Source organism: Calidris pugnax, unplaced genomic scaffold (assembly GCF_001431845.1).
Source record: "Calidris pugnax isolate Ruff unplaced genomic scaffold, ASM143184v1 scaffold14, whole genome shotgun sequence".
Classification (NCBI taxonomy): Eukaryota; Metazoa; Chordata; class Aves; order Charadriiformes; family Scolopacidae; genus Calidris; species Calidris pugnax.
In genome coordinates, this window is record NW_015090793.1 from 11,302,821 (window position 1) to 11,329,632 (window position 26,812).

Below are 26,812 nucleotides of genomic sequence, written 5' to 3' on the forward strand. Positions count from 1 at the left end.
ATATCAATTCACAGAAGAGCAGTGTTCAATAAATATGTATCTTCTGTATTCAAAAAATGCCAGTCGATAATAAAATATTTCAAGAAAGGTATGAAATGGGAACTCCAATAGAAGTTGGAGATTTTAAGTTAGCAAGTTTAACTGAATTATATTAGAGTCTTAAAACAGCTAGATGGTCAGCACTCTGGGACATAAGGGGGAGAGGTACACAAAGAAGAGTGGGCCTATAAAACGAACCTCAGAAGTCAAACCAACACAAGGGGAGGGGGGAATTCTAAGGCTGGAATTCTCACAACTTTACTTTTTAGGCACTGAAATCTCATTGAACGTCAACTTCTTTCCAAATGTTTCAAAATCCCAGCATTCAACTTCTCAAAATAAAACATATCACCTGGTTCTTGACTGTCGTCCTTATCTCCTACAGTTTATATAATCTATTTTGACCTCACACCTTCAATATGAAGGATAAGAGTTGGAAGACAAAGTGTAGACATGTAATTACAATACTTTTATTAGTGGATAGTATCTGTCCTTGTATGAAGTTGGGAAATGAGAGCAGGTAAAAGCACCTTCTTGATTCTTTTGATTAGCTGAATAATCAAGCTGATGTTTCTTTGAATGACCTTTCCTGTTATGATATAGCTTATTATCAGCTTCCCTACATCGTCTGTCCTCTAAATACTGTACTTTCTATTGTAATTTCTTTCTTGACTCAGGAAAATATATTTTCTTCTTTACTTTTCTTCTATTGAAAATGTCAGCATCTCACACAGTGCTAACTCTTTGACCTATTAGATCAAAGTAATTGAATGCTTATCTCTTATTTAAATGATACTATTTAAAGTCTCATTTTAATATCAGTCTTATTTCATACGACATATAATTTACGCCAGCTTCCGTAACCCTGTCAGTACATGAAATTTCTTCAGAAATACCAGGGTCAGCTAATGCTTTCAATTCACTTGTCATCATACTACTTCATTTAATCTGAAATACATACAGGGATTTGTTAATTGTTAATTGTATTCAGATGTAAAGTTCTACAAAAACCTTGTACGAAGAAGATTGTGTAAGAGTTTCTTAGGTACATGGACCAGAAACAGTGGTGTAGAAATAAATAACATTACTTGCAAGAACAAGGTTATTTAGTACCAAAAACTACTGGAGGGCCAGGGCCATCATTTTTAAGTGCTTCTTTTCACTCTTGGTCCTACAGAGACAACTTAGTTTACCTGTCTCATATTCTGGGAAAAAATATAAAAAGTGCAAATAGTTTTTGTTGATGTAATTTACAAAGCTAGTTTAGAAAAAAAACAACACATAATGTCACCAAAGGGAACTATTTTTATCACAGTATATTGTTTAACAGTCCTTCACGGTCATCAAATTTAGTGCACCTATAAAATGCAAGGCAGCTGCAGAGGATGAACCAGCAGTTTAAAAATACTAAAAAGCCAAAAATTATCCAATTCCCCATCTCCCCATTCCACTGATATTCTTAATTCTGCACAGAAGTGATGTGTATATACAGTATTTACAAAAGGTTGTCAGAGTTTTAAAATTCAACAATTTTAGGAAGCAATTTAAGCAATTATTAAAATTATGAGAGTCAGTGACTGTCCAGAGTTACAAGATGAGTTAATGTCCTCAGAAAGATTTTCTTTTGAATTAAGCAGTGAAGTTCTTTTAAGCCTCAAGCAGGATTAACACCACTGAAGCCCACAGAAGTATGTTGGTGTCAAGCCATAGGCAGATCAGGTCTAGAGGGTCAAATTCACACTTAATGTGAGCTGCTAAATTTCATTAACTTCTGTGGAGCTGTGCTAATTCCCACCACAGTAATACAGAAACTTGGTACATAACTAAAAACTGTTAATGGCCTAAACCTCCATAAAACAATACTTATAAAAATAATATTGTGGGGTTTTTTATCTTGGTTTTGCTTTGATCTGCATCCTGATGGCATGTGTAACATTTAATCACTGAGCTCACTCTCCAATTTACCAGGGAAAAAAAGGCATTGCTCAGAAAAACTTGCTTTTTTTTTCCCCCCCTGTTTCATTAGCTTTCATCTAGCCTCCAAATATTTGGCTCTGTGTTTACTATTTTTGTCTTTCAGCTTCCATTTCTGCTGTTGTCAAGCCCCCATCCGTTCTTTCCCCCACTGAAATCTCCGTCATCGTTTCTGACCTTCAGCTTCCCTACCTGCTCCTCTTCCCATCACTCTTTCAAGATTTCATCTCTTCTTTTGGAGTCAAAGATACAGCTCAAAGACTCAGGCACAAAAATACAGCTGTGAAAAACTAGCTAAAATCCTAAGGAAAAGAAAAATCACAACAAGGAATTGGATGCCTGTTCCAAGGAGCAATGAAGGAGAACCCTTCCATACCTGGCTGAAAATCTCCAAGCCAGCACTGGGTATTGCATCAGGACAGTGACTGCATTAATACTTAGCTGAGTAGTATTTAGCTTAGAAATCCCCTGTGTGCAGCAGCTAATAAATATTTGCTCTGTATTCTTAAATTGTGTGTCTATGGCTTGCAGAGTCTCCTTGTACACGGCAAAAGATGCTCAAACAAAAGTGGTGCAGAGAGGAAGGAATACATAGGCAGCCAACTAGGATTTTTCTCATCTTGGCAGGGCTAAATTTTCCTAATTATTTTACTGGTGGTAGAGCTGTTGACCTATGATCTTATGTCACTACAATGATAATCTAAAACCAGACAAAATCCCACGGTTCCAGAGAAAAATCACAGCCAATGTCAACATTTTGCAGCAGCTTGAAAGTATTACTGCATTTATGCAGACTAACAATTCAACTTCAGTATATGAATGCCATTTTATCTTCCATTTTGTGCTGAAACATTCAAAAGAGTAACAAACAAACACCCCTGCTTTGACCACAGCACTAGACATGGAGAACAATAAGAGTCTGTAAGGCGGCTGATTTTTCATTCAAATGAAAACAGCATGGCACAAATAGCTGGCCACTACCCCGAAGAGAGTCCTGCCAGTTTGCTTTATAATCCTTCACTTAAAGATGGATCAGATGGTCTGCTTTCCCTGCTTATTTGAGAGTTGTTTTCTACTAACGTTCTCTTATTGCAAGGGCCCAGGACCAATTTTTAATAGTCCATTGTACTCTTAGCTTTTAGTCTTTCCCTAATAAACTGAAATTTCTAAGACGGTGTTCAATAGCACTCCTTTGAGTAGGTGGCCTATGAATTCTCCTGTGCATAATTTTGAACTCAGACAAGATAAAGTGGCTTTGGTGGTAGCTTTTTTTGCTTTTGTTTTATTTTTTAGGACAGATTAAAATATAGAGGAAAAAAAGATCAGCAGGAGAAGTAAAAAGGGAATATCTTGGTTCCTAAATGACCTAATATATCCTGATTTTGTTGATTTTTATACAGAGGTCTAATGCCAGTTAGTCATATACTCCCCTTTTTTACTTTTCTTTTTTAATTTTTTTTTTTGAAAAGCATATCAAAGTGCCAAAACTATTTGAACCTGGCAGAAAATATATCAGACATAGAGAGTTATTGTACAATTGTGTATGGTTACCTATTCTCCTCACATCTTCATTTTGGCTGTAAGTGGGATTTCTACATACTGGTACTTTTTGCTGCCTTTCAGAGGCCTTAGATGTCTCTTTTCAAATTTTGCAAAGAGAAATTTGTTTTCAGCTCTGAGGGTCACTCTACGATCAAAGGGCCATCGTTAGTAATCACAAGCCCGAAGTTTCTTGGGTCTGTGGGTCTTTTGACTTCAAAAAACACATACAAAATTCAGTGCAAAAGGAACAGCATGGAATTTCACTGCAATTTCTCAGGTAATTCATCCAGACAACTTTGTCCAATTACAGTGTAGATAGAGACAGTGTTAATCGGAAATGTTTTCAATTAATGAGTGCCAAATTTATACACACATAAGCTTTGATCTTATAACCCCTGAGTTATGAAATCATCCAGATCTTTCAAAAACATTGCATTTCTCCCTGTCTTTCATGCCACAAGACAAGGAGGTTTTTGCTGTTAAGGAAGGATTTTCCATATATACAAAAATATTTCAGTTAGTAGTACATATCAACAGGTGGACATAACAAATGAAGAAGAAATATGCTAGCATAAGGGATCAGAATATAGGAAGTTCAAGATGAAACCTGGTTTATTTAGGAAAGGGTCAATATAAGCTGGTAGCTGATGTTAGAACAGGATGGGTTTCTGTCAATCAGGGAGTCCTTTCCTGCTCCCTGCTTTCTAATCCTGGGGTCTGTTAATGGGTTAAACAGATATATTTTATACAAGCATATAATAATATGCTTACCAATACTGTAGATGTGGATGCTAGACAGCAAATGTTTTATGTGAGACAGTATCTGCTACAGTCCTATTTCCCTGTGCTCATAACTTCTGCAAATCTTCACGGTCCTCATATTTGTTTTTGTAAAAAAGATATTTCCTCTTCTTTGTACGGAATAAATAGTTCCAATAAGAACATGAAAAATAGAGACAAAACAAAATGAAAACAAAACCAGAAAATAAGTGTAACGCAGCTCAGCATTTATAGCCGAAATCAGCCTCTGTGTGAGAACCAGCAGGGGACACAAAGCAAAAGTCCTCTGAATATAATAACCATGGCTTTGAAGAGAAATTGAAATCATGACTGTGAGGAAAAAGAGGTGGCTCCTTCACGTTTTTGCAGTGCTATGAAACATTCTGTAGATTCAAAGCTTTCCTAAACTAATTTCAGAGTTAGTCCTGCAAAGTCATGTGCAGGAAATGCCCATCATTAATTCCAATAAATGAATTACTTTAATTCACTTATTAAAATAGACAAGATAGTTATGGCCTGAAACTATTATTCTCAGCTTACTCACTAGCATTGTTATTTACTTTTTCTAGACCTGTACATGGTACTCTGTCTCCCAAGCTAACAGGTGACAATAGAGCTCGTCTAGGAAGATAAATTGATCTACAGACACGCATTTTTTCCATGCTAATCTTCTCCCTCAAAAAGACGCATAAACAACAGCACCGAGAACTCCTACATAAGTCACACAACTCAATAACTTTTCCACCTGCATATTTTTCCAATGTTATCTTAAAAGATGAAACCATCTTAAGAGACAAAAAAGAAGTTCTTTGTCTCTGTAAATCATTGGCAAACAAAAAATATACACTGTAGATAGCCTAAAGTCAATGTTTGGGATTTTTTTTTTTTTTTTAAACTGGAGAATCCTGAGTCATCTGTATTTGACAATTTTGTCAAGATTTTTCTTTACTCTCCTGAATGCACTCTGAAAGGAGGAAGACAGACATAAAATCATTCAGACAGACAAAGGGCAGAATAAATAATTCCTCTCTATGTACACCAATGAATCTTTAATTGTGTATACAAACTGAAAGCTGCGATGGGAGATGCTAATTCCACACTGTTATGGTCCTGGTAATTGTTTTGATTGCCAGGCTCAAATTCCTGTATCAATTTTTGGTACAGGAAAGTCTGCATTTCCTACATCACTCAGTTATTCAGTGCTAAAAGAGTAGCATGGGTCCGTGTTTCAAAATACCTTTTGCATTACACAAAGAAGTTTCACGGCATAAGAAATTACTTTTTACCCTCATTCTTAGCAATTTGTTCTGGTATATAGATACACAAATACACACACACATATGTGCATGCACATGGATAAAACAACAAAGGCACTAAGCAAATGAAAGGCATAACTGAAAACCATGAAGAGCAATGTATGAAATTATGATTTGATTAAAAAAGATTATTTTCATTGAAATGAGAAATAACTCTCTATTAATATTAATTTAAGTGTTAGTAATTGTGACACTTAATTATTAGAATAATCAAGCAGCAAGCTTTTCTTGGATCCTTTCAATAAATTGTTCAAACCATCAAGGCTGAGATCTCTTGTGCCTGAGATGTTGGACAGCAAATCATGCAGAGAGTTGGGTGTTTTTCCTCCTGTATTCTTTCCTTGAGGCTGAAAAAATGCATTTTGGGAAGATGGAGAGAAGAGCAGCAGGAGGAAATTCTGGGAAAAGCAAATGAGAACTGTACAAGTACAATCCTATACAGTAATGAATAAAACTTCCTTTGTCCTTTTTTTTTTTTTTAGGTTTGGTTTTTTTTGTTTGTTTGGGGTTTTTTTTGGTAAGGTGTAAGCAGTTCATAATCTAGCTATTTTAATGTTAAAAACAAAATTAAAAGAAAAAGCTTTCAGATGGTACCTGAACTGAGATTATGTGTCAGCAAAACAGAGTCCAATTTAACTGATTTTAAAAACTCCTAATGGTCCTCCAACCTACACATATTTTTTCCATTTAACTCTGCTTGGCACCAGGTACCAAAGGGATTATGGTTTTGCACCTGTTTAGAAATAATTGATTTAGGATGAGCAGAAGTCTAATTCTTAGCATAGCAGGGATAACCAGATGTGGATGCAATCCTTAGAGAAATATGTATCCTCTGTATGAATAAACAGTGATTTAGGGAAAATTAAACCTGGATGCTGATTATGAAGGCTGCCGAGAATGATGCCAAGCCATGGAACTGATACATCAGTGATATCAATGTCATTCTTAAAAGGAACTGTAAAAACCTAAGGATTGCACTGAAGGTTACAGAGGGAAGTCCTCTGTCCATACTCAGAAGGCTTTCCAAAATGTTTAACTTCACCCTAATGAAGCAGAGACACTAGTAACCTTGTTTAGGCTAAGCAGTAAAAGAAACAGTTAGAACAAAAGAAAATTCAATATTAAGCGTATGGTCTGACAGCCACACTCCCAATAGTTTAGTGGCGCACACTACAGAGACCATCAGAAAATGTGCTGATAAAGATTGTTGTTGAACCAGATGCACAGTTACTTACTCTCATCCTCCCTCTGCCTACGCTCAGGTTTTCTTTTCTATTCTCACTCCCTCTGACTCTTTAGTTGTTCTTTTCTCACCCCTTAATTCCATATAAGTATTTTCCAGGGGCTGCTTCAAGAGTGCAAAAAAAGGAATAATTGAAAATCAAGCAAGATAACCTATCGAAACACTAATTTTAGCCATTTTATTTGCAAGAAGGCATTTTTCACCCACGCTTACTTACATGGTGTAACTGTTAAATGCTTGATGGCAGAGGTTGTCCCTCATCCTGACTCTGCCTATTGCTCATTGCAAAATGATATTTCATCTCAAACTCTCTCATGGCGGTTTTGTTTTATTAACAAATAAGTAATAATAATAGCTGAAAATAAATTAACCTATTAGCATTGATTGAACAGAGAATGGTATAATTGAATTAAAAAGAGAGCTAATACCTCCTAGTCAGTCAGAAGAATCAAATAGAAAATTAATGAGTAAAATTCACAGGTTTTTTTTAAAGAAGTTGGATATACCTTTTGGCTTCAGGAGCCTCATAAAGTTATAATCTGCAACGTCATTTTAGTAATGATTAGGTATACAAAGTAAATTTGTTTTTTTTTTTTTTATTTAGGGGAAACTATATATTAAATAATATGAGATTACTAATCTAAGAAACCAGTTTGATCACTTATTTCAAATAAATTCAGTTTTAAAGGCTAAATTGAGCTTCCTACTGTAAAGTTACAGACTGTTAGGAACTCATTGAAAAAGTATATTTTTCCTCTATATAATTTCTATTATCATTAAAAAGTCATGACTTTCAGTCCATAAGCTACAAAGACCATTCTGAAAATTAAAAGGCAAAAAAAAACATTAAAGTGCTGAAAGCACTTCCAAGAACTCCAGAAGAATATGATCCCCAAAATTTTTTGAGCTCTTGAAGTTTGGATGATAATATAGCATGCTCATAAAAATCACACATATTAAGCCAACATACTTTCAAAAAACTCATTAAAATCTATGACATAACTGCAGGAAAAAGCCTAACTTTTTGGTATCCGTGACCTTCAGGAACTCAATCAATAAAATACCATAAACACATAAAAAAATTTTCCACCTATTATCAGTAAGAAACAATGGTAAACACCAAGTATGGTAATTTACAACCATCATGCTGCCTGAGGATAGATTGCGAACTGTCATCCTATCAAGATCATTTCCTACTGAAGTATTGGTGCATCAAGGCTTGAAATCAAATACTAGTCCCATGGTCAACACACCATTTTTCTTTCTAGCATATCATTCAGTCAGACTGTAGAAATGTGATCTTGAAAATTGGAAAACCCTGAGTCATAGATTACTCCACACCTTTGCCAACTGAATGGGTACTACAGCAGCTGGAAAGCTTAACTATTTAATCCAGTTTAATGCAGCAATGAAAGCATGTTGACAGGCAACTGGATGACTTTACAACTATGTTTTCTAAATATGCAATAGTAACAAAATGCAATAAAAATGTTAATGAGGTAAATTAAGTGCAAGAAGTTAAATGATGTGGATAATATCATAGCTCTGTGTCAGCTATCTTGTGCATAACACTCACACTAAGTTAAAGGAAGGAGGCAGCGTAAGTTATTCTTTGTAATGAGCATGGCAGTTTTTGAAACCTAAACAATTTTCTCAGATAATGAATTCACAACAGAAAGTGAGGAAGAGCATATTTTTCAGTGGTGTAGAATACCTTTTGTTCAGATTTTAATGTTAATTTTCCATTTGTTTTAAACCTATTAAACTAAATAAAAACCAAGAGAGAATAGTTCATAATATACCCAAATACATGCCAAATAGAAAATAGTATGTATATGTACTGGTGACAGTTATCTGGTTTCTTTCTTACTCTGTGCTTCTCATGTATTTTTGCAGGAGGTGGAGTGTGCTTGAATTGTCATGTACCTAAGTCGTAGGATACAGCTAAACTCCTCTCATTGACATAATTCTCTTTTCAGTAAAATCCTAGAGGAGCAAAATGACAGGCAGACTCTCCACATCCTGCTGCTGACTTCTCTGCGCCTTTACCCAAGCTCACACAGGCCCAAAGGAATATATGAATAGCAAAATATTTCAAATGCTGATTGTAAAGTTTAAGGTAAGCTGCCTCTGATTTCTAGAAACGCAGAGCACTACAATGGTCCCAAATGACTTGACTGAAGTTGTCTGAAACTGGAAACTCGAAAAAAAAGAAAAAAAGAAAGGCACTCAAAACATTTGCTCCTACTGAAAATGCTGGCCATGAACTCTGGGTTGCTTCAATATACTGCAGATGTTTTTGCCATTTCACAGCAAGCAAGTATCAGCTTCACTGGACAGAAGTAGAATTTACATTTTATACCAATAAACTGCAAATTCCCTCTTACCAATATTATTGATAATTTCACCTTGCACAGGGCAATTTCTTGATTGCACAACTAGAATCATTCATTACCGACATAAATTCTGACATATGTGCTGTAAGTATACAATGTGGTATACATTGAAATGTATCTACAGCTAAATTGCAATTATATGCACCCCAGTGTGTGCATATATATATATAATAAATTATTGTCTCTTTCTCATATCCTAGTCACTTGCAACCCAGTTTCCTTCCTCTTTGCTATATGCATGCCACTGTACCCCATTTTATTCATTTGTGCTGTTAATATTCCTTCCACACATGCATTTCCTGACCTGTGAGGGCACAGGGTTATCAGCACAGAGTTCAGCACAAAGACATGGTATTGACTGCCATCATATTTTAATATATTAGCTTTCAAGTGCACTCAAGTAGTTCTCAAAGAAGAACTAATTCTGGTTTATTTTTTCATGGTTGGATGAGACTTGACTTCATATTGATGATTTTTCTCCATCAGAGAGCAGCCTAGAAGGTCTTTGAATTGCTTGTATCTAGTTTTATTTTAATTTCTTGCACCAAGTTTTTCTATACCTGCCTGGCTCTACTATCGGCCCCTCTTTTACTACCGCACTATTATACCTCTATAGTTCTCTACTATACTTACATCTGCTCTGCTGTCCTATGTCTATAGTTGCTGCATACAGTTTCTGGCTCATCACAGCCTCAACTACTGTCTTTCTCTATATATGTGACATCATCCATCTCCCTTTCTTGTCTCCTTCGCTGTATTAGGCTGCCAACACTACCTCATTATCTCTTAGTAGGTTCTGTCTCCTTTTTATTACTTCTATTTTTACCCTTGAGGATTTTCAAAACCTGCCCAGATAAGACCTTGAGCAAACTAATCTAAGATGACAGTGGCTCAGACCAGAAACCTTCATGGGTTCCTCCCAACCTAATTATTCTATGATTGCACGTATCACTATGCAATGGACATCTAAAGAGGAAGCAGAATCTGGGTTCTCCAGTCTGTCTTTGTCATGGGCATTATCCCTGAAATCTGTACAGTGCCTCTCAACTTTGCTCTATGTTTTCTTTAGTGGCTTTCTTTTGTATTGAAGTTTTTGCTACTTTTTTTTCCTTTGCCACCAAAGCCTTTTTTTACTTTGTGGATATTGAGATGAAGTCAGCCTGCACCCAAATTCCATGTATAGCTGTCTGTCCTTGCTATTTGGAGGCATTTCATTTGCTCGAATCTGCTTTTCTCAGGCAATGATTCACTATTCCCATGAACAATCCTGCTTCTAATTAGAGATCCTTTAACATTTTCAAGGCTATTCCCAGATATCACAGTTCTAACACTGCAGTGCCTACTCTTTCGTTTTTTTATTCCATTCCAAGAGAAAATACAAAGAGGTCATGAACAATGATCCCAACCCATTGAGGTCAGAAGTCATCAAAACACATATAATTCCTTACTGCAGTGCCTCTGTAATGTCTCATCCTCTCTTCTTAATTCTGAACTTGTAATTTTTTTGGCCTCTACACAGTCTGTTCTTTTATGCTAGTGGCATGCTCAGCAACCCTGGTAGCAACAGCTATGGAGTTTTCTTCTATGTTTTTGGATTCACCAGACAGACAGTGATCACTTGGTTAACTTGTATCAGGTAATACCATTTAAGAGACTGCATGACTATAATAAAACTCTTGCTTCCTAATGGGTCTCTTGCAGAAATTCTGCAACTGAAGGTTGCCTTGAAGCCTGACTTTCCTTTGTCCTCCAAACATTTATTTCCTACACCTGGCCATTTCTCCAGCTTTAAGACAGACCATTGTAAATGCATAATTTAAAAGATGTAAAAAGTTTGCATAGGGAACATTGGAGAGCAGAGGTTCACATGTAGCTTCAGAATATTTGGATTAAGAAAAAAATCTCTTTTGGGGAGAACCTATTTTTTTAAATTTGACTGTCTTCATTAATGGAATTTTTATTGCAGTCCCATAAATAATTTCACTGAGAAGTGAAATTGCAGGGCAGCTTTGTGTGGCATGATAATAAAAATGAGCAACTTTTTTTTTTTTTAACCAGAGAAAGATTTATATGAAGCTTTCCCCTAAAGAAAATTCTTAGGTAAACCAGAGTGGATTACAAGCATGTACCTGCAGTTGCAGAAATTACAATCACCCAGAACTCTACTGAAATTGATGTCATTAGTATGATGCTATACAGGACACAATCTCAGAACTGCACGGTCTGGTCAAAACCCTTGCTACATCTAAGAAAGGTTACTGATTTTTTATAAGATCTGATCTATTTCTTATTGTGATAGGAGCTACTTTATTGCTGGAGGAAGATATGCTAAGTTGATCTTCATATAAGTTAAAAGCATGTCTTGAAAAAAAATCAGTTGGAATTTTCTGCAGATTTATCCCACTGTAATTTTTTATAGATCATTCAGCAGTAAACCTAATTTACTGCATCAGATTCTTTTTTCCCCCTCCCCCGATATTTTCCTAACAACCCAAAATAATCAAGAAGGCAAACTGTAATGGAGTTGGCTACTTTCACTGTCTGACTAAAAAGTTGTAGCTTTACACTTAGGGTTTATGCTACAAGTAGCAAGTGAAACAATATTTCTCTTCAACAATATTTAACAGCAGCAATGGAAAAATCACAGCTGAACACTTAGTTTTCCTTTCATGAACAAGAAAATAAAACAAAAAATCAGAGCAATAGAAGTGGAGATCAGCCATGTGGTAAAGTAGTTCAAGAAGAATATTTCTGCAGTAGTCAAGTGAAGTTAAACCTCCCCTACCAAAATTAAACAATGAAAATTATGATTGCAAAACAGTCCTGACTTCAAGCAGAAGTATGCTCAGGAATACATTTAAGTAAGGCTCTCAAGATGAAAATACTATTTTATCTATTAGAAAGAACTTATTTTTTAATTTCCAGTTATGATGAATGATGGAGAAAGAAGAAATGTAGGAAAATATAGATTAAAGAAAATTGTAAATTTACTTAGGGCTTAAAAATAAGATCCAACATCTGTTCTGATATTGATTTTTTGCATTGCTATTACACATCTCCAATGTAGGTTTCCTCTGCTTTGCTTTTTAAATTGTCTGTCTCAAGCCTGTTCTTTGCTTCTTCACATATTCTGTTTTCTACTTTTCTGCCTCTCATTCCATTCTTTCCTCTCTCTCTTCTTTTCCCTGGCAGATAATCATGTTGTTTTGCCCTTATGGCCCAACCTACACAGCACTGCTGTTACCCTGCTCCATCTAGTGGGGTTACTGCAGTATGTGCTTCAAACTCCTGTATCACACTGGACAGGAGATGAAGAGCACAGAAACCAGCTCAGCCATCGATAACAGCCAGCTTCCAAAGACTGCAGCTTATCAAGTAGCTAGATTTAACTCTAAAGTCCACAGTTCATTCTACAAAATGTGGAGTATGTGACAAAATCATGACTCATGTTACCTGAACACCATAGCAAGCCTTGTATTTCTGAACACATACGGATTTTACAGAACATCGCAACCATGCTTTTATCTCACTTGTAGCAAGCAAAAGTAAATGTAGATCAGTAGCTTAATATTAATGCCTGGAGAGCCAGCCCTGCATAAAGATTTATGAATGAAAAGGTATTACATGGGAAAGAGAAATTGATGCCAGCCCTTCCTACAGATTCTGAACACCAATTCGGTCAACAAAGCATTAAGCCCTCAGTGCTATATGGGCTGTTTTAAGATTAAGTTTTGAAAGTCTTTTGCAGGATAAAGAGGTCTTTATTTTCACTCTAAGTATCATGGCCAGCACCAGCACAGGAAACTTGCTTTCCAGCTACTTTTTTAATATCAAGGCTTTTGTGATCTGGTAGACAAGGCAGAACTTATGCCTTTTGTTTCTACGTATATTCAATATGCATTGAGCCCTAAAGCGCTGACTCGAGGAAAGTCTGTCCTTAGCATACAGATCGTACTGCTGGGCTGAGATTTACTCATGGTTGTGACAGCTGAGTCAGCATGTCAGGTGAATTCGGAATTTATGTTGTTCAGGTTCTAGGGCCAGCAGAGTGACCTTGCCTGCCTCAGTACCCAGCCAGGAGAGGGTCTGCAAATGGGATTGCAGAGCCACATCTTGGACACTACGGTGGCAGTGTCTTCTTCTAGGTAATGTGACATTCAGACCACAAAAAACTCAAGAATATGACCCTGATATTGCTGAAGTTGTGAAGACATGCAAGGACTGAATACAAACCCCTAATTTTAGATTTTGACTTATGCCAGCTCCTGGGACAATGAGGCTGCCTTCTCCATTTGATGTCAAACAACATACTCACTCCTGCTTCAGCACACACACATACACCCATTAAAATGCAAAATGGTACAGAAATCAAGATGTTTGCATGCCAGTGGACTATACGCAACTTTTTGAAGTACGTGGCAACTTCCAAGTCAGACACGTTATAATGAAGACAACACTCATAACTGCCTCTTCGTCAGGAGAGACAGGGTAAGTAAATAGTTCCAGAAATTATTCACCAGGACGACTTTGAAAGTGCTATCATCTTTTATCAGTGCTGACTACATGTGGTTGGTACTACCAAACCCTCACATGGAACGTATAAATGGGTATTTGCCAACTAACTTCAGGCGTATAGTGTGGCTCGGGTTCCTCATACAGTTAATGGAGAAAGGTAGGTGCTATCAGAACGCCATTCAGAGAAGAAATTGAATTACTGTCAAGGTGCTCTAAGCCTTCCCAAGTTAGGTTCTGAATGTAACATGACTACTCCTTGGTGCTCTCCATGAATGCTTTTGTGCAATGCAACTTCTGTGCCACTGAATGTAAAATCAGCTGCCTCTGAGAGTGTCCAAGTGTATTATTATCCCAAAGCAGACCATCTGCTCTGCATTCACACCCAGCAGTATGTTAGTTTGGAGTCTGAACAAATTACATCTGTGGTGTGTCCACGTGTAACTGATCCAAACTGAGTACAAACCCAGTTCTGTGGTGTACTAGCACAGCCACACAGGTTCCTTGGGGATGGACTTCGCATATGGCCACATGTGCATTGCATGACACAAGAGTACATGCTGTGCAGCGAGTTGGCACCACAGGTGATTGCCATGTAGTCACCATAGCCGTCTCAGGATATGCTCTGCTTGTATGTTCAATGGGGTTTACTCTTGGGTATCTAACAACTTGTGGTGTGCATTTTGATAAATGACAAAAGTTCCTATAGAGTAAATCAATGGATATATTAAATTCTTTCCCTTCCACTGCATGAGAATGATGTATTTTATTTTCTGAGCATGCATTTTAAATCAATCCTTTCAAGAAACTTGAGCAGAATATAGAGGTGTGCAAAAAACCACCACCTTCCAACTGCCATGTTTAGTGTTGGCACAGTGACCCAATATTCTTGTTAAAATTCATTATATCAAAGTTGCAGCACAACTATAGTAACTGCATAATCCGAAGGCAAAGCATGGCAGCTTGGAGTTGTCTACTGATCTATGTGGTTTTAAGGAGTTTTGGAAGCTCATGCTCATACTGAATGTAGCACCTAGAAGGATGCGTGGTGAGACCATAGCAAAGCAGAGACTATCGTAGTTATGGTTTTGCTGTGGTGCGTGTGTATATGTTTATATAATAATTCCAGGAGTTAATTCTGACTTCAGCACCCTGCAGTCCCTCACCCAATATGCCACTCCACTGGATAAAAAGGCCACATGCTCAGGCACAGATTGGCCTGCAGATCCTGTTAGTAGTAAGCAGAACTGCTTTGCAAGCCCATCTGCCGGGAGGTCAAGATTTCATTATCAGAACCAGCAAACAAGAGATTAAAATGGACTCTGGCCAATTTATCACATCTGCCATGGAGGAACATCAACCACTGGTACTTTCAGGGGAGATGGGTTATTAAATGAAGTTTCTCCAGAGATATAAAAGGTATGAAAGGCACAGTAATGCATCTCAGCTGCCTCTTGCTGGGACAAGTCTTCCTGATCCACCATCCCTACACACATTCCTAGATGTATTATAACTCTGTATGTTCACTGAGGTGACTGTGCTCCCATGTCTATCCTGTTAAGAAGTAGAGACGTAACTAAATCAACACAAAACTTTTTGGCACGTGCCTGCTGACTTGATGCTCAGACCCAAACTGTAAATTTTGGACAAATTTTTCAGTGTGGCCCATGAACAATGAACAAGTAAGTACAAGAGACATGAGATAGACTTACACTAAATAAAAAAAAATAATAATATTATTTGGAATAACATCCCAGAAGAGTATAATTTCCAACATGAACCCCAATAATCTTGCAAGCAGAAACCAACATGCATCCCCTAAGCTGCAGACCAAGTACACGCATGCTGGTGAGCATCTGATGCTGCAAATGCTGGTTCTAGTAATTTATATTTTAATTTTTTTCAATGAGATTAAGAACTAAACTGTATTTTTATTAGGGAACAAAATTTGAGTATTAGACACTTGTTTCCTTAACCCTGACTTATCTACAGAAAGAAGGAAGGCATATTTCATATTTTTCTTTCCAGGTGTTTTTGATGCACCAGCAAAACAACACTTAAGGTTCCCGACAAATGCAGGACTCAAAAGAACCCCTCAAAAAACATCTCCTCAGACTAATCCTGAAGAATAACTGAGCTGTTTTATGATGGGAAGCCCAGTATAATTAATTTGCTGTTGTTTTGTGTAATGACACTACTCCTACAATGTGATAACAGCCAAATACAACAGATTCATTCTTTGTTAGATAAAAATACTTTTTTTTCCCCATGGTAAGCCATTAAAAGTAGCCAAAAATATCCAATAAATAACGATATAGATAAAATTTATATAAATCCTGAAACCTCAAGAAGTATAAAATAAATACTGAGTGGAAAAGCGCAGAGGCTGAAACAGGCTTTTTGGTCCCTCTTGTTACAGTCCCATCATGACTACGTTTTTTTAACAGGAAAAAGAATTCAGTAATGATACAAAATTCTCATATCTGTAACTAGAACAAGAGGAATGGTAGAGTTCAACAACTGCAGGAATATTTCAATTCCAATCATGAACAGTTTTGTAGGGTTAGGTACCTTGCTGTAGTTAACGACAAACTCCACTAGGTGTCATCTACCACTGTATTTCTACAGGGAATATGAAAACGCTGGCTCCTAAAACGTCTTGAGCTAATATTTTTAGAGGTTTGTAATCTCTTGTGTTGAGTTCTTGGAATGTATCTATAAATTACCATTCTATATATCACTTATGCACATATCTTATTATTACAACCACTGCTGCTACTCTTAATTAAGCTTATTTTGTAAGGAAATATACCTTGAAGGTACAGAAAGTTGTCACGTTCTCAAAAAAATAAAGTATACCCAAAGTAAGGCTAAAGGAAAACAAAACCTGTTCCGTACCTTTTTTATACAACATTCCTTATGCCTGAACAGTGCTATTTCTGTATGAACACATCATTCCTGAGATACAGAGAGAAATTACTTCAGTCTTGTAATAATACTACCCTGGATGGTGCTGAGAGCTTATAATTCACTGGGTATTTCTGCACATACCGACAGCATCATCAAAACCATGTTGCTGAGAGGCTGATATTCGTCAGATAAGTAGCTGGAGCAAGAAAGCTAGTGCCAAAACCACATTGGTCCAGACACACTAAACTATTTACCTTTAGTGTTCTGACTTTCTACATGTTAAAAGAATCTTTACAAAACACCCTGTATAATTTGCACCTGCTTCTGGCCATTATCAATGCAAGTAAAATGTTCAGTTGAGATTTGAAACTATAAAATAGCAAGATAAATACAGTTTACAGATGTATGGTGGAGTTAATGCATCAGCCAGTATAGAAAGGTATCATTGCTGCTGCGTGACGCATTGATATTGAAACAAGACAAGAAATTCTACCACTCCTATTCAAGCGTATAAACCACAAATATAAGTACTGAAAGAAAACTGCTGTTAGAACACTCAGAAGCACAGGGTGCTCTATGCAAAAAATAGAGCCTCAAGGAACTTGCAGTGTTTAGAAAAGCAAAAAAAAAACCCAGAAGGACATGATATGATGAAGAATCAATACCTCTAGAAGAAAGAAGCAGCAAGGACTGATTTGAGTTAGAGGGCAATTCTGGCCCAGGAAAAACTAGATATGATAATCATTTAATTTAGGTTCATTCAGAAAAGATAAATAGGCATCAAAACATTAAGATTTCTGAAATGACTTCTTAGTGGGGAGTAGTAGCTGGCCCACTGTTTTTAAGGTGGACATTTCTCAGTTTATCATAGTTACATGATAAAATTAATGTTGGAAGAGGTTAGAGAAAAAAAGAAGAATCAATGAATCAATGTTTTACTAGAGCAACTGAGCTAGTGTTTTTATTCTATTTTTCTATATTCTATATTTATTATATATGGTTGACATAAGTCATGAAAATAAATACATATCACAAATCTAATTTGATTTTATTTCTTAGTAAAAAGTTTAAGCATAATAAACTTTCTCAAATTATTTAATGTATTTTCTACTTCAATGAAACAACACGGTATAATGTAGTAATCATTTATCTGTGATGAGGAACCAGATGGTACTAGTCAAGAATAGTTGTCATTCTTTCTTATTGCATTATTTGTTAAGAACTGATGTGTGATTAGCTACCAGTGGGGTTCTGATACATTTTAATGCATTATTTATATTTGTATATACATCATTCTATTATAATTTATATTTAAGTGTACTATGTTACTAACTAGGTGTCACAGCAATAATTAACATGTTTATAATCCTAGTTCCATAGGCTACAGTTTTTAAAATATTGATTCTGAACACTGCAAAATTAATAGTTGCCTTCCCTTCTGTTCAGCCGAGTTCATGCTGCACATTGGACACTGCATTTGCAGTTTTTAAAAGTCAAAATACCTCTTTTGTTATTAATTTTCTCCTCTAACTTACACATTCTCTTAATGTTTAGTACACATCATACAATTAAACTAGGAGCTATCTTGATTTGTACTTTACACAGCTGGTAGGCACTTAAAAAGAGAAAAAAATAAAGATAATACAAAATTAAAAAAAAAAAACAAACGGAAAATGAAATCTTCAGGCTGAAATTTGAATATTGCTAAAGAACAAAGAAGCCCAGATAACAAAGATGGAAAATCTACAATATTAAGCAGAATTTGCCCTGGCACTGTATGAGACGGACCAGCCATGTTGACAGGAAATGGTGTAACTCCAGATACTGTCACATTAGGTGCTAAAAAAACAAAACAAAATAAAAAAAAAAGCTATCTCTGTACAGATTTAATTTCTTATTTTTTGGGTCTTTATCCATGTAATCAGACAATATTTAACTCAATGGAAAGTGTTTTCTTTATCATTAACAATGATGCCGTCACCTTGGTCACTTCCTATACAGGTCTCTATTGTATCTCTGTAGTTACTCTTTCCACTTTTCGAGCAACAAGTCTTCATTTCAGTCTTTGTATTAAGAATGCCCATAAAATATTGGTGTGTTGAACAAATAATGCAGTGTCACACTATATATTTGTACTTCAAATTTCATATGCTAAATTCACAAATGACTTTTCAAATGCCTTCTCCCAATAATGAAAAAGCTTTATATAGCCCATGGATACCTAAGTATCTGAATCAGCTTAAATTCCCAGTATTATGAAAAGCTTTTCCCCTCACCTCCCATGTATATTTATTTGTATTGTTTCCATATAAGTGGTGCTTTACAAAAGATGCAGTAGTTGGGCTGTTAAAAGCACTTGTCTTTGAACAAAATAAGACAGTGATTCTGATTTCAGAAGGAATAGCTAGGTCAGTCCTAAAACCTACATTTTTTTCTTATAATAGCCCTGCACAAACCCTTCAGGATAGGGAATCCACATCCTAATTAACAGCTGGTCTTTTACAATTCCCCTTTATCCCACTCAAACAACTCACTATTAGCATTAACCAGAATCATCCCAACTCACTAAATATCTTGCCATTTCCCAAGCAAAACCCACAGAATACAAGTACTTCCCTCTGATCTTCAAGAGACATTTGGAAATTTGAGGTGTGAAGACCACAGACAGTCTCCAAAGAGACTGCAAGAGCACACAGGAATCTGTAATGAATTCAAGCAAACTGGTGAAAATTCAAATTATGAGATAAATCTAATGCTCCCAGATGAAAGTAGAAGGAAAGATTTATTCTCTTTGCAGCTTGGTTTTTCAAGCTCTGCCCCTCAAGTACAGAAGGACTCATAATTTCCATGATTGAGACTATGTATTTTTGGCATGAAATTATACGTCCAGAAAAAGCATGTCTAGCACTAAATAGTATGGATTGGTTGTAAAATGGAAGAGAAAAGGAAACTTGAAAACAGTTTTAATGAAGAAATGTTTCTAAAGACCCTCATAGGAACCAGCTACTATGATATTTTAACAAGCAACACCGAGGCCACAAACTGGGTGGTGGGTTCTGCTAACATGGAGTATTAAAGATGGAGCTTTCCCAGAACTGAATATTATATCAGGGTGAGACATTAATCTTGCATGGTGAAGACCTGCTTGTGGTTGTTTTTCCAGACAAATTGTACACTGTCTGCCAATGTAATTATCAAGGCGTAAGAATTATTTCCTCTTTGAACCCAAATCCTTAATTGATAAGGGTGAGACTGGAGCAGACACCTAGACCAACAGACTAACACAAAAAAAAAAAAAAGAGTAATAGCTATTTTTGTAATTTAAAAATATGCATGTCTTTAAAAGGTTAAACCTTAACCGTGTAATTACAATCTGTAATTTAACAGAGTTTCTGATTTCTCATTAACACTTATTATATGCAATGGTAGGGACAAAATTTCAAAATTTCTGCCTTGCACTCAACAGACCACTCTGTCAACATTGTAAATATTCCCCTTAAAGTCCTCCAGCTTCGGGCATTTAAACAGTTTGAATGGTCATTACTTATGGGGCTTAGTCTATATAACAATAGCTAGATAATAGCAGATTTGTCTAAGACAGGTTACAAGTTAAACAAAGAGATTCCAAACCTCCTCACTGTTTTATCTTTGAACATTAATACACAGCAATGCTATTAAAGTTTCCAAATTATTTCATTTTCTTGGGAGAGAGAGACTCTAATTGGGTGGGCTGTGAAAGCTCATTCTTCCTTCTGCTGCTTAAGCCACGGACATTCATCTTTTCACAAATAGCCCAAATTGTTCTTGTCTGCACCATATGTTTTGTTGTCTCATTTTAACTGACCTACCAGACCATAAAGAGTGGAACAAGGTCTTCACAGCTCTTAATTGGTGTCATTAAGAGTCCTTTCTCATTTACTATGAAAAAGACTAACATCTCCCAGCTGAAAGCCTTAAGCCTGACTTCTCAGATTTGAAGTCAGAGGTGATGTTGATTAAATTTAATTCTTCACTAAGAGACACAAAGTAGCTGGAACTGGCATTTTTAGCATACAGACATTTCTTTAGTATACAGAAATTTCTTATTAAAGTTCAAACAAATGAATAAAGTTGCTCTTGCAGTTTTTTTTATCCTGCATTATTCCCCTCTCAGTGCAGGTTGACAGATTACTGTGAAGGAGAGCAGCAGAATTATATTCATGTGACTCTGAAGTTTCACCTATGCTTCTCAAAAAACTGCATTATTTCCAATATACCTGCTGCCAGAACACATATATCAGCTGAATACTCTGAAACTTCAATTAAGCAATGACCTGTAGGCAGCGTTGCCTCATGATGGTCTGTGAGCACACATAAAGCAGCATATTAAACCACTGTTACATTAAACAGCTTCACAGAGCACTGAACACCCAAAGACACACTGTACTTTTTCTACCTTCACAAAAGACTCTGTTCCTTTACCAATGCTGCACGATACAAACTGTTCTCAGTAAAAAACTCTGATTGCAAAACACAGCGCTGATGTGACCTGACGGACGACGCAGAGGACATTAATAAAGCTGTGATCCAGCCCTTTCAGAGATCCGTCGCGATCTATGTGTTTAACAAGGTTATTATACGGTGTGAATATCCAGTAATAAGGTCACTGCTACTTGCTTGGCCTTATTAATAAGACAAACTCAGGCTGGTTGAATCGAGGCAGTTCAAAGGCTACAGCAGGAATGTGTGGGGGCACTGAAAGGTGGCAGGAGCCCCGATTGTTACAGCCAGCACCTGAAGGCTGCGTGTACACAGGAAAGCGGTGGCCAAGCTGTGCTGCCAAAGGGGATACAAGAGCAAAGAACAGACATCGAGATGTTTGGTTGCAGCAATTAAAAGGCCTAAACGTAAGATAAATTGCCGACCACTAGGAACATTTCTTTTTAAACATTCAGGCTTAGACTTGCTTTAACAATTTCAGTATTTACACTGGGGAACAAAACAGCACCTAGAAAATCCTGTGAAGTATTCACATACCTGATTAAATTATACCATGTAACAATTCTGTTGGATGTTCAAGGGCTGGTATCTGTTAATCAGGCAGTTTATAGAGCTCTTTCATAGAAACATATCATAGCTCAACAACTAATCAGTAATTCTCATTCCATAGGTGATGGGATCTGTCTCTAATGCCTTTCAGAAGCACATCAGGAGCCTGCTTCCTGACTATCTTACTAATTTTTCTAATTTAAAACAAGCAACAATAACATTTTTGGCAACATTTGGAAAAGGAAAGCTTTCTCTTGGCTGCTAATGATGCAAATAATAAAAACAATCTAGAGTTTAATTTGCTCTCTACACAAAACTCTTGCAGTCACAGAAAGTGTATACACTCAGTTAACAGGAGAACTTCACTCCCAGTTAATAAATAAAAGCATTTGTATAATATAATCAATGAAATCAACAAGTTCTAGCACTTCTGTATCTCTTTTCATCCAGGGCTGTATTTTAACAGCTCTCCAAATAAGACTGCCAGGCTGTTCCTTGGCTAAGTATTTTTTTTGTTTCAATAACCATCTGATGGACCACAGACAGAGTGCAATCTCATGTATCAAGGTGATTTCTGTTCTGTCAGGTCTTGTCCACTTTCATACCCCTTCATTGCCCTGCAAACTTCCCAGGAATTGATGGGTAGCTGGGTCACCAGGTCAGCTACCTCCCTTCAGCATCCAGATCCCACTCTCTGAAATATCAGAGTAAAGGAACATGAGGGGTCATCTAGCCCAGGGGCTGCTTTTACAGAAAGACTAGAAATAGAAGAGATCTCAAAAATGCCAGGTTTCTGTGGTTCACACCTTATTTTTCTAATAGACACCTTTAGTGGATTCATTATCCCTTATCAGAGCTATTTAAGATAATAACCAAAAAGAACAGTCCTTTCCACTGACCAGGCTTGGATTTAGCCATTATCGTAGGGAAGATGCCTAAATTTATATGGCTGAGGCAAGTTAAAGTAAATGCCATGCATTACAGAAATTTTAACATCAAGATGCACTGAGAGAAAAAAAAAAATTAATATATTAATTTGAAAATATTTTTTCAGATTAATTTTAAAGTCATTCACATTTAAATTGGCTTGCCATAGAAGGATCCATTATTATACCAGCAGTATACCATCAATAACTAAAAAAAAATTTACCAGCCTTATCCCTAATCATAATAGCTGCTCTGAACATGCTGAAGGCGTATCTCTTATATAAGACAACTGCTCTTATGGACTGCTTGCTGCCAAAAGGTGCAGTCCTGCTCCTATTAACACCAGTGAAAAATTATTTCAAAAAACCCCACCACAATTCTACAACAAAATGTAATCCCCCACAAAGAGAGAGAACAATAGTTCTGCAACTGTTTGGTTGTTTTTTTTTTTTAATTTATCTTAATGAAATGTAGTAATTAATCCCTGGAAGGAGGCAGGTTAACAATAACAGGCTTCATACATCCACATACAGACATAAAAAAAAGGCTGCACTGAATAGCTATAAGTAGAATTAAGGTACTGATAGGCAAAGTACTTTCCCTGAGACAATTTGGAATCTTCAGGTGGAATATTTTGGGTATTGATTTTGACAGATTGACTCCAAAGCAAAAGCCTGCATTCGGATATTCGTCCCAGATATCCTGCAAACTTCAGATGAAATGCAGATCATGTGGCCTTTTGATCCAGTTTCATCTTCAGTTTTACCCCTCTATAGGAGGAAAAGATCCTGCTCTGGCTGTGATGGCTGATACAGATCTATTTACAAGATTCCATACTTGCCTATCAGAACTAAACAAATTCAAAATACCAATGAACTCTTAAGCAAGAATAATAAGCCTGGAGCAAAACTGATCAAGGCTCAGTGAAATCTTAAGATCAAAGCTACATGGGAAGGGTTCATGCCAACCAATTTGAGCTACTTTAAAGTAGAAGGCCAGCCTAAACCAGAGTACAGGCAGTGGGGATAGACACTGCCCCTGTGGGCAACTCAGTTTATTACATTTTAAATAACATGTGGGATAAATCTTTCTTTTTTTCACTTAAGAAAGCTAAGACTATATGACTGCTGTTTAGAGAAATGGAGTTAGGCGAGATACATTATTCACCGCCTTTCAAAGAAGCATGGGCTTAATCATCAGACCTAATGCAGGTGGAAATTTATGTCGGATGTTATGCCAAAGGTCAGATTACACATAATCAGAATGGCCCTTTTGACTTTAAAATCTATAATGGTTATAGATTAGGAACAGCTCCCTTGAAGGTAACGTAGTTACATGGATGGGGAATTGATGTGAGATGAAAGTCATTCATGACAACTCTGTTATATTTCTTTTTAATAATGGATGTCCATAAAGAACAGCTCAGTTCATTTTTAAATGACTGAACTTTTTGAAGCGATCTGCTAATGGCTGCAATGACATTGACAAAAACTGAACAACGTTTATCAGGTACATAAAGCTGAGAACATGGTCTGTACCTTGCATCAGAGAAATTTATCCTAAGGTGTCCTATATTTGCTGACATCTTTAAAAAAATGACTTTTTAACTCAATAAATATTAATACTGTCTCAAGAGACAGATGATATAAAATTCTTCCATTTCCCAACAAACCAATATATTTTATCTGTATAGAATATTGGGTTTTGACTCGTGTCTGGAAATAATGCAAACAAGGACTTTAATAAACATAATAACTCAGTTGAGTATGTGTGGGGAAAGCTGAATAACCTCAGATTTACGTCCTTTTTAAATAAAGATTGTCTGACAAAGTTGTAATATTTTACCCCATTCAGTTTGGATGTTTTCACTGGAATTTGCCAGATGCGTGCACCTAAATAAGCAGGAATGAGATATAACTGTGTACAGGACTGGAATTTACTGGTAAAATAGATACATCACAATAGAATCAGAGAACATATTTTTCTTAAAACATGTGCTATAAACTCTTCATATTTTGACATCTTCATGATTTGTATTTAAATATGATTATTTTCCCCAGTCAGAATAATAAAACAGACTCTCCCTCTCTCTCTATTTTTTTTAAATGGCAGTTCTCCATTGAAAAAATAGGATGATGTACCTTAGTCATATACTGACATTTTTATTAATACACTAACATAACAGAACCAAAATAATAAAAAGCAGGATAAATGATTACTTAGCATGGCTGTGAAAGGTAGAGATGTTCACTGGATAAGAAGTCAAATCTTACAGCTACAATTTTCTCTGAAGTATTGTTAATATTTCACTTCTCAGTAATTTACTTCTCTGAAGACTATTAAGAAATTGCAATAAAAATAATTTGGACTCTGAGAAGAATTTCAAAACTTAGAATTGAACTGAACCACTAGGAAGCCTGCAACAGTTGCCTCAGGGATTATAAAACAATTAAAAAAAACCCCTATAATTAAGTTAAAGCCTAAATTCTGAGTGCAAAAATTACAAGTAAACCTGACAGCAGGAAAAGAACATGGCAGCTTACAACCATCACCATTGTCCTGCTCCCTTTAACCCTATGGATTCCATGGAACAACACGGTTCCAAGAAATAGACCAGACAACTCAGTCCCAAAAATCCCTGCTAATTTGTTGTAACAGAGAAAAACTTCTTACTGACCCCAAATCTGGTGACTTTAACATCCTTAAGTTGATAAACTTAAAGCAGTAGGGGCATCCTGTCTGTAGCACAACTCTAGGTGAAATTCTCCAATAGCTTATAGCAAGCTATAGGGGATGATGATGATTGAAAATAATTGATGAAACCAAAGTAGGACCTGAAGTAAAGTCTTAATGATCATGAAAAGTCATCTTATGAGCTGAATATAGAATAAACACACTTGAAGTCTTAGATATATCAAAAGACTGGATTTTCAAGAGAAATGTTCTCTGGAAATAAAAAGTCATCTCAGTCTTATAATCATAATCATTGCTAGGAAAATAGGTAAATAAAGTAGGTTTTTATAGTCATCTTCAAATTATGATTAATTTTACTCACATTTAGGTCTTGCTTTTCTTCCACTTACTATCAACGTTTTCTTAGTCAATGGTACAAATAAGCTTATTAGTCTGTCTCTCCATATTTATGAAGTTTGAGATTTTAAGATCTATCTACTGCACACAAACACATCACCAGGCAAGAGTAAATAAGCAAGGTATAATTAACCTTTTTAAGGCAGCTGAACAATATCACGGTATCAGTAGGATTTTGTAATTGATTCCTTAACAGAAGCTCTACAAGAAACTGTTCAGTACAAGGGAAAATTCCCTCATTGATTTGTACCCTGTTAAAAGATGAACGACACTCAATTTTCCCAATGTGGGTAAGTTATTAGGAGAATCACACAGGGATCTGCTTTGGGTCTTGGCTCATCTTTACGTCCATAATTGATATAGGGCTGGTGAGGTAGTGAAATCTGCTTATGATACCAAGCTATTCAGCATAGTCAAAATTAATTGAGTGCGAAAGGTTGCAAGGAGCTCAGGAACAAAAACAGCTGAAATCCCGTATTAAAGTGCTTGCAACACCTCACCAGTATATTTGCAACAGTATTTCCCACTTTAGCAGTTCACTTCAGGATGGAAATTCTGTGTCAGTTTGGGTTGTTCAAGCACAGATATAATGTTCTTGGATGATCAAGAACACAAAGAGAAGGAACTATTTTGAAAGGGTTAGAAAATACAGAGACCATCACCTTGAAACCATGCGGATGTGTGATGTCTGTGCCTGCAATGCCACAGGTGAACCAAAGAACAAAAAATACAGACAAGTAATAAAGGTATAAAAATTCTTTAATTCCAAATGAGCTTTGTGGAGAAAGGAGGAAAAAAAAGGCAGACCTACGCATTTATAAACTTAATGGAAAAGGTGATAGAAGGTAATTATTCATTGCTCTCATTATACAAGACCTTGGGGACAACTGCACTGAATGATTAGACAGAGGAAAATAAATACTTTCTCACATACAAACATTCGTCATAGATATCTTGGAGCCATATATAAAAGGACTCAAAAAGCAGTAAAACAAATTCAAGAATTATGACACAAGATGTCCCAGATGCAACTTTTATCTCAAAAAAATCCCTGA

At 36.3% G+C, this 26,812-nt stretch overlaps 1 protein-coding gene across 3 annotated transcripts in view; it reads right to left on the reverse strand.

Annotated features, from left to right (window-relative positions):
• CTNNA2 (catenin alpha 2) overlaps nucleotides 1-26,812 on the reverse strand; it is a 512,036-nt gene that overhangs the window by 184,941 nt on the left and 300,283 nt on the right. The gene's annotated exons all lie outside the window — the stretch shown is intronic.